At 39.1% G+C, this 15,326-nt stretch overlaps 1 non-coding gene across 1 annotated transcript; it reads right to left on the reverse strand.

The window, feature by feature from the left end:
• Positions 1 to 1,057: 1,057 nt before the first annotated feature.
• LOC115070627 lies at positions 1,058 to 1,217 on the reverse strand. Its single transcript, XR_003849773.1, has one exon. It is a non-coding gene; the product is annotated as a U1 spliceosomal RNA (small nuclear RNA).
• Positions 1,218 to 15,326: the final 14,109 nt, after the last annotated feature.

Raw genomic sequence — 15,326 nt, forward strand, 5'->3', positions numbered from 1 at the left:
GATGGGAGGGTAACTAAAATGAAGGGGGTATAAAAGAACCATATGGAAACCTACTATCTTGTACTTGAATTAAAAAAGTAAAAGTTATTAAAACAAAAAATTTGAAGGGAGATACCCTACATGACTGAAAAATGCTGCCATTAGAAGCTGGGGGTTATTGAACATAAACCCCAGCACCAGGGTGGGATACCTCCTTTTAAGAGTTGGTCAGAGAGATCCCAGATGCCACCAATCAATACAAGCCCCTTTTATTTCTCTTGATTGCCCACCAGAACAAGATGAGAAGACTTCATTGCAGAAGACACCACATACCTTGAATGTATGATATAGGGAAATCAAGCTGGAACTGAGCTGGAAGCTTTCTCCCTGCAAGCTAGCTTGCATAGTCCTGGAAGGTGCTATGAGGGCTGCTGGTGGAGAAAAGGCATCAATGGCCTTACCCAGGCAAGATATTTGGAGAACTAAAACTCAGCATATATTAAAATAATGCCCCATTGGAATACAGATCTAAAAGTAAGAGACAAAATCTATAAGGCTGTTTAAAAAAATCTTGGACAGGGGCTGGAGAGATGGCTTAGTGGTTAAGAACACTGCATGTTCTTGCAGAAGACCCGGGTTCGAATCCCAGCACCCACATAACAGCTAACAACTGTCTGTAACTCCAGTCCCAGGGGATCCGACAGCCTCTTCTGTCCTCTGCAGGCATTGCACAACATGGGCGCACCTACCTACATGCAGGCAATACACATAAAATAAAAAAAATAATAAATAAGAAAAACTAAAAAAAAGAATCTTGGACAGCCTACGAGACCCTACAGTCTATGGGGCCAACCTCCTAGGTAAGATGTGCCCACGTGTGCAATAGTGACTCTACTGTCACTAGCTGCTCTGATTGGATTTGTAACCCTCTCTACAGGAGGGAATCTGTGCCTGGTACCACAAATCTCGTAAAAACAAAAACAAAAACGTGGAAGAGAGATCACAGGCGCCAGAGGGGGATGTTGAATGCTGTTGTTTAATAAATTGACATAGACTCAAACTGCCTTTTAGTTTTTCATGGGAGAGCACGAATGCAGTCTCCCACTACCACAAATTATGCAGTCAACTTTCCCTCATTTGGGGAAATCCCAAGGGTCAGCACATCTGGAGTGCATTGGATAAACCTTTCCCTGGAAAACCATCTTTGTGATCATGGTATCTCTCTGCCAGGTAAGTATCAAACTGCCTTCTAAGTATCTATGTTTCTATATATAGACAAATGAATGTAACTCTCAGCCTTAATCAGAGAAGCTACTTTTCCAGTAAATTGTGGGAAATGCAAAGACTCATGGCTGTGCGAGGTGTTGATAGTAAGTCACAGATGGATGCTTATCCCTAAACAGGGCTTATATCATACCTTCTTAGGGAATATTTTGGAACAGAGAGTAGAAAGAATGTAGGAACAAGAAGACAGGGAGAAAGGCTGCAAACTGTTGTCTCCTAGGCAAGCAGATATGGATTCCTGAGCTGGTTTGCCAGCGACACATTCAGGGAAAGGAATCATAGCTTACAGTTGTGGACCCATTCATGATCCCACCAGGCTCCAGCAGCAGGTCAAAATTAAAGTAGCAGGTCAAAATTAAAACCAAAAGTCATGAATATGGTAAATGAACTGGTAGTGATGGGAGCATTGATTGAGGGGGGGTGGAAGGGAAATGACAGGGTGTGGGGAGAGAGTAAAAAGAATGAATTATATATGGATGACATTTTAAAATAATAAAGGTAACAGAAAAATAAAAATGCAATAGCTTTTGTTAGACATCATTATAACTGTTGTAACCACTAGATCATATAACCCTCATGAAACCTTATAAGGTTGGTGTAATTCTTACCCCATTTTCAACAACCCTGTGAGCCAACATACAATGTAGAGAAAGTAAGCTTAAGTTATTCCTAAAATCACTAACCAGTTAATTTCTAAGTACAGATAGGATTCAAACATCAATCTCTTATGATAGTAATGGTAAAACAATATATAATGGTAAAACTAGTTACACTAATTGAATACTTCATATGTGTTGGTACAGAACCTGTGTATCTATAGCTGAAACTGTAAGTTATTTTTATCTTTTTTTTTTCAGATAGCCCCTAGTACTATTATATTGTATTCCTCAGGTCAAAATTCTGCAAAAGGAAAGGAGAAACCTGGGAGGTAAAAGCATAATTAGAAATATTTTAAGTTAGGAAAATGTGTTCAGAGTTTTAGTTTAATTTGGAGCTTAGTACTATATTGGCAAGACATTCCAACTCTCAAAGTGAGGTTTTCAGTTTCTTTATTAATAAACATAGCATTAGACAGTCTACCGCCTAAGTGGCAGATCTAGTAAAATTGTTCAAATATCATACTGAACAGAGACATTCTAGAAGCTTCCTTTTAAGTCAATAACAAACAAGGATGCCTAAGGTAACCCCTTTTGTTTGACAGGTAACAGAACATCCTAGCTGCTGAAGTGTCAGAAGTAACAGAAATAAGGGATAAGACAGGGAAGAGGCAAAACTATCCATATGTACAGAGGATTTGGTTATTACACAGAAAACACAAGAGAATCAACCTACAAACTGGTAAAGCTAAAAAGATGTTTGGTCTGCTTGCTGAGCACAAATCAGTAAGTTCAAAATCAATAGAATTCATTTACATCAGTAGACAATTAGAAAAAGTATAATAGGCCACAACATTTGGTTTGTAATAACAGGAAAAAAATATCCATACAGCATTTAGAAGTTGCAAAAGATATTGTGGAGAACATTTAGAAATGCTATTAAAGGTCCCAAAAGATCTGATTGGGTAGAGAGAAGTTTCAGCATGTGAAGGGAATATTTAACATTATAAAGATAAATTATTTATAAATTACAAAAATGAATTCAATGTAATTTAAACAAAAAGTCCAACAGAAGGGAATTGGGAACATGTAAATCTATAGCTAAGCTAAGCTAAGCTAATTCTTTAAATGAACAGCAAAATGGGGACTCAGAGAAACATCTTACCAGATACCTCAGTAAGTCAGTGCAGTACATGTACTAAAAACACCAAATTTATATTACAATGGGATATAAGTAGAATAAAATTTAAAACAAATCCATGTTTATGAAAACTTGGAGAATTGTTGATAGATCGTTGAAGAAGAAGTATATTATTTAATAACCATTATTTTGAAAACTGGCAAAATATTTGGAGAAATAAAACTCAGCATATATTAAAACAATCCCCATTGGAATAAAGTTCTAAAAGTAAAAGACGAAAACTATAAGTCTGTTATTTAAAAAACCATTTTGGACAATATCTTTTAAACAACATAGTGGGAAAAGATTTCTTTTTTAAAAATTTTTTTATAGAAGGAAGGGTTTATTTGGCTTATGGTTCCAGAGGTTCCCATCATGGTGGGGAGGCATGGCTGGAGAGTGCTGGAGCAGAGAGCTGAGGGCTCATATTTTCAATCAGGCACAGGAAGCAGAGAGACAGACTGGAAATGAGCACGGCTATGAACTTTCAAAGCCTCCCCTTCCCCCCAGTGATGTGCTTCCTCCAGTAAGACCTATGGGGGACATTCCTCATTCAAACCATCACACATCCTCATTAGCAATTTATAAAAGTTTCGCTTTCTTGTTGTATACTTTCCAACAATTGTTCTATTCATCTTTTTTGTAAAATTTAACCGTATGTGAAGTCCTTTTTCAATTTTTGATTTTCATTTCTTTAAGGACTAATGATGTTTAACATTGTTTTTTCATATTTATTTATCAGCTGTATCTTCCTTTTAGATCCTTTGCTTATTTTAATTGGATTCTAATTGGTTTTGTATTATTGAATATTATTTAGTTGTAACAGTTCTTTATATATTCTAGATACAAATTGATCATCAGATTCATGGTTTGAAAATATTTTCTTCCCAGTTCTGTGGGTCGTCTTTTCACTTGCCAGATGTTATCCTTTGAAATACACAACTTTTAAAACATTTGATTAGGTACAATTTTTCTCACCCTATCCCTTATCCTTATCTGTCAGTTTGTCATCTATATTGTGGGCACAGCATTTGCTGTAATCAGTTATTAAAAATTCACTGCCATATTTTCCTCCAAGAACTCCACAGCTTTAGCATGTCCCTTAAGTCTACGATAATTTTTGAGTTAATTTTTCCATGTAGTACGAGACACGGCCCCATATTAATTCTTCCGCATGTGACTGTTCCGTTGTCCTTGCACCACTGGCTGAATTCCTTTAAGTCTTAGAGGTGGCTATTGGAAAATTTTAGATACATTATAATATTCCATTGTGAGAGTTCTTCTGAGGGCTTACTTAAACAAAACTCTTTTTTTTATGGTGTATTAATCTCAAGGACAGTGGTACAAAAAAGTCTTGTAAAACAGAGTTAATCTAGGTTTAAAGTCTTTCTTTTTCCAAGATGACATCATGGTTCATTATTTTGATTATTAATGTTCCTGTTTTGAATGTGACATTTAAATGAAAAGCCTTCCTCACCTGTATATGATACATGCATATATTTTTGTGTTATGGGCTTAGTTATAATAGAAAGGGACTCCCAGATAGTAACCCAACATAGAACTGGGGAAATGAACAGCAGACCCCAATCTTATCCAAAGGAATATTGACAACTGATTGCTGCTAGATGAGGAACAGCTGACCCTCCTAAACAAAGACCTCTAGATAGGCTGACTAGATTCACCAGAAGGGTAATTAGTGGGGAATGGCTGGGGGTGCCGACAACACAGCAGACAGTAGCAGGGATATCAGAGTATAAGGGCTCTAGTGGGGGGAGGGAAGCTATGGGAGGGTGCTACCTGGGAAGTGGGTGTAAAAAAAATTAAAAATACTTTTATTGATTCTTTGATAATTTCATACAGTGCATTTTGGCTCGACTCCAAGGGATGGACCCAAACCAAGAACATTTGAATGATTTTTGTTTGCTTTTTCTTTTTTTTGTCTTTTTTTTTTTGAGACAGGGTCTCCCTATACCCTCAGCTGACCTGGAAATTGCTGTGTAGACCAGTCTGGACTCAAATTTACAGAGATCCTGCCTCTGCCTTCCTAATATGGGGATTAAAGGTTTCTACACTGGGCCTAGATTTTTGTTTGCTTTTTCTTTCAGTGTATAGCCATAGCTGGTCTGGAACTTATAGACCAAGCTGTACTTGATATTACAGCAATCTGCCTGCCTCTGCCTCTGGAGTACTGGGATTAAAGGTGTGTGCCACCATGTATATATTTTAATGATTTTTAAAAAAAAGTGGCTTATGCAGAGACCCGAAAGTTCAGTGCTTTGCCACAATGGAAAGAAGATCATCCCACACCTAATACCTCCTCCAAGGCTCAGGGATTTTTGCAAAGAGGTTGGCAGAATGTAAGAGCCAGAGGAAGGGGTGGAATGTTAGCTGAAGTGTCCTCTGACCACTCTGCCGGCAAGCTATAGTCATATGTCCTTCCCACGCTCATCAAGGAGTTGTGGGGGAAGTCAGTTACCCTTTCCACCCAATCATTCGCCCTTAGCTGCATATGGGTATCAAGACTGGTTTGCTTTGCTCAGCAAGGGAGGAACTTTCCTTCGCAGGCAGAGATACTGAATTGGCAACAGTAACGATTCTGGGACTTGTGCTTTCCTTAGCAACAAACCGACTGTATTCTCTAGTAGCAAGCTTATATACCAAAGAGGGGCTATTGGACACGTGCAGGGTCCAGGGTGCATATAAATTTCAATTTAGACAAAGACAAAGGGTGCTCATATACGTGTCACATAGCTTGATCAATTGTTAGCGTGGGCAGAGGGTCGTTTGTTAAAGACCAGGGAATGTGTCAGAGCTTATTAACTAAGATGTCTTAATTTTAATTACACACATGCTTGGTGTTATTGATAAGGTTGTTTTTCAGCTCTAGATCAAGGAAATCAAGATGTGGCACTTGGGAGGCAGAGGCAGGCAGATCTCTGTGAGTTTGAGGCCAGCCTGGTCTATATAGCAAGTTCCAGGCCAGCTGGGACTACAGGGAGACCCTATCTTAAAAACTCCAAAAACAAAAAACAAAACAAACAAAAAAAAGATGTTTTTCTTAGAACAAAGAGACTGTAAACTTTTAACCTGGCTAGTTCCCTTCTATGAGTCATTGCGGTGTTCCGCATGACAGGGCTGTGAGACACGGTTTTTAGTGCTTTACCCCTTTTAGCAGAGGCTGTAACCTGCTTAAAAGTTCAGGCCCATCTTGTCTTGAGTTTAGCTATCTTGATCTCCAACATGTGGGGGAAGGGGCAAAGGATATATAATCCGAGAACACCAAGAGGCACCTCTCTAACAATTTTGTGTGGCTGTTGGGAAGTCACAAGATCTGTATCTGAGTGTGGACTTTATGATGCAGTCGTAAATGTGGGGCACCCATTCTTCTGTAAATAAACCACTACCCTATGCTGTGTCAGAACAAAATAATAAAATAAAATAAGATAAAAATTGGCTTAAAAGAGCATCTAAACAAAACTTCATGTAGAAGATGAAACTTTAGGATGTTCTGGAAATGCAAACTACTTTTTAAATTTATTTTATGTGTATGAGTGTTTTGCCTGCATATAAGTAAGTGCACCTGTGTCGTGCAAAGCCCACAGAGGCCAGAAGAGAGTGTTGGATGCCCTGGAACTGGAGTTTCGGACAATTGTTAGCTGCCATGTAGATGCTGGGAATGAAACTGGGGTCCTCTGGAAGAGCAATCAGCTCAGCCCTGGAAGCCAGATCTGGGTGCTCTCAGGCAGTCTGCTGCCTCTAAACCAGACAGAGGCCGGAACAGCCACTCTCAGGCTATCTGCTAAGGTTTGCAGATTTCTTAAATAAGATGCTAAAAAAACATGGACTGGGTCTGGGGAGATGGCTTAGCAGGTAGAGTGCTTGTTGCTTAAGCACCTGGACTTCAAGTTCAGATTCCCAGGACCAACACAAAAAGGCAGCTTTGGTGGTTTATGCCTATAATCCCAGCACTGGGGAAGTGGAGACAGGAAGATCCCTGGAGCTAGCTGACCAGCTAGACTAGCTGGAATATGTGATGGTTAGCTTTAACTGCCAACTGACATGACCTAGAATTAGCTGGAGACTCTCAACCAGAGATTATTTACATTGGGTTGGCCTGTGCCTGTGTCTGTAGGGGATTGTCTTGAATTAAGACAATTAATTGATGTTGGAAGACCTAGCCCAATGTGGGCAGCAAAATTTTCTCAGGAAGGGGTACTGAACTTTGTGTGGAAAATCAAGCTGAACACAGGAAGCAAGGGAGCATGTCTGCGTTAGTTCCTCTCTGCTCTTGATAATGGATGCAAAGCAACAGGCTGTTGGAAGTTCCTCTCTTAACTTCCCCACATCCCCTAAATGATGGACTGCCCTGGAATTGTAAGCCGAAATTCCCCGCACCCCTTTCAGACAGGGTCTGGCACATGCTATGTAGACTATCCCAGGCTGATCTTGATCTCAGAGAGATCTGCTTGCCTCTGCCTTCTGAGTGCTGGGGTTAAAGGTGTGAATTGCTTTTTTTTAAGAGTATTTTATTGTAGCAAAAGATATGAAACTCTTACAATCAGTGATTAAAGAAGACACCTAATATTAATGTCTTGTCTCCATACACACACACACACACACACACACACACACACACACAGACAGACACAGACAAAGACAGAGAGAGACAGAGAGAGACAGAGAGACAGAAATAAGTGGGCATGATGACAACAAAATCAGAACTTTCTGTTTTGTGTAGCATACTGAAAATAAGCCAGGAAAAGATACTTGAGGTGTGAACAAGCAGTCAAAAATTAGCATAAGCAGGGCATGGTGGGGCATGCCTTTAAACCCAATACTCAGGAGGCAGAAGCAGATGGATCTCTGTGAGATCAAGACCAGCCTGGTCTCCTTAGTGAGTTCCAGGCCTGCTCAAGAAAGACAAAAAATTAGTATAAAAGGTAATCCTAAAAATGTAACTACCTGGTAGTGGCTGTGATCTCAGCAGACCACCATAGAGTGCTGGTTCTGGCCTCTCTCTGGCACAGTGGCTGAGAATGCAGGGGACTGCCTGAGAGTGCCTGGATCCTGCCTCCACATGGTGGTGAGCTTCCCCTAGTTGTGCCATACCCATCCCCCTACATGGGATTTTGTGAGCCCCCTCCCCCAAGGCCCCAGGGCAGATGTGGCTTTGGTAGGCTAAGGCTGAGATCCTAGCAGACAGCCTGAGGTGCTGTGTGTGTGTGTGTGTGTGTGTGTGTGTGTGTTCCAACCTCCATCCTGTAGTGGCTGTGATCTCAGCAGACTGCCAGAGCATGCTGGTTCTGCCCCTCCCTCTGGCTTAGGGGCCAACTGAGTCCCAATATTGCCCCTCCCCCTTAGTAATCTTCCCAAATATTGCTCTGAGTTCCTGCTAATAGGGGTCCAAACCTTAAAAGGAAGCCTGAGTGTACCTGACTGAAATCTGACTTGGGCTTCTGTAGGTGCTCCTGAATAGCTGATCTGAAGCCATCAGTTCCCTCCAAAATAAAAACCGAGAGAACCTGAAACCTATACCAACCAGCTTTACATAACCAATAAGGAAAGGACTGAGGCACACCAAAAATACAAACAGAAGCACACTTCAAGTTAATTCTCATATCAGAAGCATAAACAACAAAAGAAATTCATATGCCAAAATCACAACGAAAGAATAATAAAATGGAAAGCCAAAACACTATGTCCCCACCAAACTCCACCAGTCCTGTAGAAGAGTTCTACGAGGAGAACCCCCTAGAGATAACCCAGGACACTGTATTTAAAAGAACAGTCATAAACACGATCAAGGAATTCAATGAATTTAAAGAACACTCAAAGAGCTAAAAGAAGATAGGGATAAACTTCTGAATGAATTCACATAAGAGATATAAACATTGAAAAAAACTCAGGCAGAAATGAATAAGGAAGTGAAAAACCCAATAAGCCAACTTGAAATAACAGGGGAAAGCCTCACCTCTAGAATGAATGAAATGGAAAACAGAATATCAACACTGGAGGATAAAGTTGAAGAATTGAACCACTCAAGCAAACATTATGGAAAATTAAAAAAAACCAAGAGATGTGGGACACCGTGGAAAGACCAAATCTATGTATCATAGGCATAGAAGAAGGAGAAGAATTTCAGGATAATGGTATTGACCAGATCTTAAACAGGATTATAGAAGAGAATTTCCTGAAATTAAGGAAAGACATCCCATACAAATACAGGAATCACACAGAACACCAAATAGACAGGATCATAAAAGAAACTCCCCATGACATATCATAGTAAAAAACACTAAATGTACAGAACAAAGAGAGAATACTGAAAGCAGTAAAAGAAAAACAGCAAGTCACATATAAAGGAAAGCCCATCAGAATTACAGCTGACTTATCAATGCAAACTATGAAAGCCAGAAGAGCCTGGACCAAGGTATTTCCAAGTCTACATGACAATAGATGCCAGCCCAGAATACTATACCTAGCTAGCAATAATGTCTATTATAGTTGAGGGGGAAAGAAAAATCTTCCATGACACGAACAGCCTTAAAGAATACATGTCCATGAAACCAGCCCTTTAAAGATTATTTAAAGCAATACAAAGAGAGGAGGAAGGAACAACTATACCCCAGGGGCAACAAAGAAAATAAATAAAGGTATAATTGAGGAAACACAAAATTAGACAAAGAACACAAACAGCAATCAAAATGATGGCAGCCAATACACATCTTTCAATAATAACCTTAAATATCAATGGACTGAACTCCCCAGTCAAAAGACACAGGCTAATTGAATGGATTAAGAAACAAAATCCACCTCTTTGTTGTCTGCAAGAAACCTATCTCACCTTCAAGGGCAGGCACAACCTTAAGGTAAAAGGATGGAAAAGAATATTCCAAGCAAATGGCACTAAGAAACAAGCAGGGGTTGCAATTCTAATATCTGACAAAATAGACTTCAAAGTAAAACTAATCAGAAGAGATAAGGAGGGTCACTTCATTCTGATCAAAGGAACATTTAGCCAAGAAGACATTACAATCCTTAACATATATGTACCACACTCTGGTGCACCCAAATTCATAAAAACAATGCTACAGGACTTTAAGACACGGATTAACCCCAATTCAGTGATATTAGGGGACGTCAATATCCCACTGTCTCCATTAGACAGGACAACTGGACAAAGAATAAACAGAGAGACATCTGAATTAAATGATACCATACATCAAATGGACCTAACAGACATCTTTTGATCATTCCACCCAAACACCAAAGAATACACTTTCTACTCGGCACCCCATGGGACTTTTTCAAAAGCTGACCACATACTGGGCCACAAAACAAGCCTCAACAAATACAAAAAATTTGAAATAATTCCATGTATTCTATCGGACCACAATGCAATAAAGCTCAAAATCAACACTGGATAAAGTCCTAGTCACTACATGAACTCATGGCAATTAAACAGCACACTCCTAAACAATGAGGGGTCAAAGGAGAAATGAAGGAATAAAAGAATTCCTGGAATTCAACAAAAAGGACAATATAACACAACACAACCTCTGGGATACTTTAAAAGCAGTCCTAAGAGGGAAGTTAATAGCTCTAAGTGCTTACATTAAAAAATTAGAAAGAGCCCAAATAAATGACCTAACACTGCAACTCAAGACACTAAAAAGGCAAGAACAAATGAAACCCAAACCCAGCAGAAGAGAAGAAATAACAAAAATCAGAGCAGAAATTAATGAAATAGTTTCAGGAACAAAATATATATCTAATCAAGGTTTATTTGAGAATATTTGGTTTTTTACCCAAGCTTTATCTACATAGCACATGGTAATTAAAAGTACCAGACTGGTGGAACTAACCTTATTGGATGTTTAACAGCCATACTTTGAGGCCTATACTAATCTGGTCCGAGGAACTTAAAGGACCATTTTCACCCCTTGCCCTCCAAGGTCAACTAAGCTCCAGGGGACTATGGAACATCTCTCAAAATGTCCTGTAACTATGGTGAGTCACCTGTCCTCTTGTTCAGGGAAGCCATGGAGACCCCACTTGATGGACTTGAACCAGTGTCCAGGCTACAAAGAGGAAGTTCAACTCAGAGGAAACATCTCCTCCATGCTTCCAAGTGAAGCCAGCAATGGTCAAGTAGGGCCTTTGACTTATGTTTACATAGATGGAGCTGGTAAAAGAAAGGAGCCAGGGGCTCTTCCCAAGCCCATGTGAGCCCTGAGGAACAGCTCCTCAAATGACTTTAAGTATAAAAACAAATTGGTTTTGGGGGGCCAACTGTATGGTTTTAAACACCCAAAAGGAAAGTATAACCAAAGAGTAAAGTCATCAGTTTATTTCTTTAAGAGTTCAAGGCACTAAACTTCCTAGACACCAGTCTTAAGTCCATATAAGGTTATTTAGACAATTATTTCTCATTGATGATTTTGTTCCTAACCAGAAAGTGGTGTTCAGATGTAAGACTTCAAATCGTGGTCTGCAATACTGTAGTGGCCACCTGTAGCTAAGGGAGACAACCCGCTATTGTTTTAAAATGATGGATAAATTTGTTTTCTCCCCCTATCTTTGAGAGGGAACTGACACTGATTCTAACCACTCCAATAGCTATCAAAATGCCTGAATACAAATCCTGAATCCATCACTTTCAGTCTAGCCTTGGCAGACAAAAGAAAAATGAGGAGGAACCCAATAGAGGGATGCTTTTGGGAGCCCTTGTCAAGAAATTCCAATGGGCTCTCATATGAACATTTGAAATTTTCCCTATTCTGACTTTTTTCTAGTTCCCTGTCTAGAACTTGTAATACTAATTACTCTTGCCTTTCTTCTCCTTCACATCTCCTATTCGCTAGTCAAGGACTTTCTTTCCCCCCTACAGATAGGAGTTATGCAATCTGGGAGTCTTTTAGATAGTCCCACTGAAGGGGTATCCCAATTGCCTCACACTGTGTCCCAGTTCAGGATGGAAGAAGCCATAGCAGGTTGTGTCCTGATTCCCTATCTGCAAGTTGGATAACATCTTCAGAGGATGGTGTGATAAGAATAGGAAGTAGGAATTGGCTAGGCAGTTAGGGTAAAAAGACCCCAAAGAAATGTAGCCAGTTTCTTTGCTAAAAGTCAAAATGTCCTTGGGCCTCTTAGCAACATATTTGGGAGCTTTTATTTAATCCTTAAAAGATTTTAGGGTTACTCTTTAAGGGGGGAATGTTAGAGTACCAAAAAGCCCCATAAAAATAGAAGAAAGAGTACATGAAGTTATCAGACAAAAGTGATGGGGAGATATGGGAGTTGGAGGGGAGGGAGTGGGTATGGATTTGATAAAAACACCTTAAATGTGTGTATGAAATTCTCAATAAAATATTTAAAAAATATAATTACCCATCTTCCTAGGAAGTCCAATAGAAGAAAGAACAATTCAATGAAAAGATAAATCAAAATGACTTAAAAGCTTATGAAGCCAATTTGGAAAATTGCAGGCTAAAATTTTACACACGAGGATGCTAACAATGAGAGTGGAATCATATTAAGTAATGTCAAGGTCTCAGAAACTAAGAAACTTCATCATTGCTGGGTGGAGTATCAGCTGGTGCAGTCATTCTGAGATCATTTGGGAATACCGAGGAAAGACATATGCATAAACCAACCAGTTTAGCAGCTATGATTGGAGGTAGCCTGTGAGAAAAAAAAAACCCTCATAGGAGTATGAGGAAGCATGGGTGAGAATTGCCACTTCAATATCGCTTGAGGAAGAATTTTCTGGACTTATTGAACACCAATTGTTTTTGTTTTTCAAACTTCTAATTGGACTGGTATTCTGTGACACACAATTGGGAAATAATGATTTAAGAGAAAAATTCTTTAATTTACAGACATGGATAGGTAGGTTGCCAATGAGTAGGTTCCCAGCATTATTATCAAACAATAAGAACTTGCATTTGGGTAGGAGAAATAACTTCTAATTCTCTGTGGTAGAGTAGATCATCTGTGGCCAATAACAACCATGTATCTCAAAATAGTAGTAGAGAGGAATTTTTAAATGTTCCCAACACAAAGAACTGATGTATGTTTGAGGTCATGTATATGCCAGTTAGCCTAACCTGACCTTCACACATAGTATACATGTACTGAAATGCCACACTGCACCCCATAAATTTGTATAAATATTTATTCAATTAAAGTTTTACAAAACCATGGGGCTGGGGAGATAGATGAGTAGATAAAGAACTTATTGCATGAGCACAAGAAACCTGCTTGGATCCCCAGCACCCAATGTAAAAGTTGGGTGCCAGGAAGGCAGAGACAGAAGGATCCCTACTTGCTGGTCAGCCAGTCTAACCAAAATGGTAAGCTTAAGGTTCAGTGAGAGACCCTGCCCCCCAAAATAACCTGGACAGCAACAAAGGAAGCATATGGCATCTATCTCTGGCTTCCCCATGGGCACACATAGGCGTGCACACACACAAATCCACCATGTACAGAGAATCACGGAACAAACAAGCATGTAAAAAGAAAAGCATTTTTATGGGTACGATATAGCCTATTTAGTAAGAAGTATTGTCTTCTTCATAAAAGTGCTGTAGAGAGGCCATATTTAAACCATATCAAATGTAATTGACCACAGTTTGAGAGTTTCTGGTTTTTATTTGCCATGTGTGATTACAAGGGGATCTCATTTATTTGTTAGAGACTGAAGGGATATGCCTTTTTGAGAGAAGGGATATGCCTTTTTCATACATGTTTATTTTATTCTGATTTATTTATTGCTGATATGCTCAGCAATGTTGGGGCTGACAATGCTTTAGAAAAATACCTATAAATTGAAAATTTTAAAGCAGACTGTGGAGCCATTTTAAAATGTATAATTTCACATTATACAAATCAGGATCTTAGTAGACCTTCACATACTAAGATCATACAATAATGTTTCTAGAAATGAGATTGTCAATGATGTTTGCATTTTTGTCCTTTTATGTGTCATTTAATTAGTTTACAGTTAGTATTTACTTTGTTTTAATCAGAAACACAATGAAACAAATCTTCCTTTTGAAAATAAACTAAATACAAAATTTTCCATGTCAAGAATGAAACAGTACCACGTGTGGTGGTACATACCTGTAATCCCAGCACTCAGAAAGCCTGGGGCAGGAGGATCAGGAGCTTGAGCTCATCCTTAGTTACATAGTGAATTCAAGGCCAGGCTGAGCTATATGAGATCCTGCCTCAAAAAATCCCAAATGAAAAAGGTACAATTTTTATCTTCATATAAACTGAGGTGAGTGCATGTGCTTTTAATTCCTTATTCTCTATTACTCTGTCCCCTTTCACTTTTGAGTTTTTGTCTGAATTTTTAGATCTTGAATATTATTAATACATTTAAAAGATCCTCTATAATATCTTTCAACACATTAAAATATTTGGACAGTTTATTGCAATGTTGATTGCAATAAGGTAAGATTTTTTAAAGGTATTATTGTTTTTACTAGATAAATTACTGATTTGGGATTGATTGTTATACAAGAAAGAACTCTTTAATTTAATGTCTTTAAAATTTACATAACACTTTTTTTCTCTTTCATAGTTTTTAGATTGACTGTACTCATTTGGGTGGTCCTCAAGGTGACTTCTGTGTTTGCAGTTGATGGAGGCTGAGGCTGGACTCATATTAAGACTCAAGTTGGCTGGAGCTGCTTCCTGCCCTTCCATGTGGCCTCTCTCTTTAGTAGACCCACTGTCCTGGAATGCAGCTCAGAGTCCCAGGAGAAGGGAAGAAGATGCTGCTAGGATAAGGAAGAGCCCTCTGGTTCTAGAACATGTTACTTTTTTAGGATTCTATTGGCTAAAGAAATTATAGTTCTAAGCAAAGCCAAGAGGATGGAGAAATGGACTCTTCACTGGGGAATGGCAAGCCCATAGAGCCGAAGAGCTTGTGAGAGGTGAAACCATATAGGGACATTTGGCACCTGTTGCAGATTTTCACTTGCTGCCCTTCCCTTCCTCCCACCTTTTCTTTCTCTTCTTCTCCTCTGCCCCTCCTTCTGTATGCTTTTCCAGCTATCGACTCAAATCTTAGTTGGTTAGAGCATTTAACTTATTTTACAAAAATGTCTATTTCCTGCATCTTTTAGTGAACTTGTCCTTACATTTGAATGATAATTCAAATGAATACAGAATTCCTATACCACAATCTTTGTCTGTTAGAGTATTTAATGTTTAAGAGAAGGACTCTGTTTTTGAAATTTGTCTTTTCGTGCGTTATCCATCTTTACCCATTCTGC

The sequence above is a fragment of the Nannospalax galili genome, unplaced genomic scaffold, assembly GCF_000622305.1.
Source record: "Nannospalax galili isolate Female #2095 unplaced genomic scaffold, S.galili_v1.0 scaffold76, whole genome shotgun sequence".
Lineage (NCBI taxonomy): Eukaryota > Metazoa > Chordata > Mammalia > Rodentia > Spalacidae > Nannospalax > Nannospalax galili.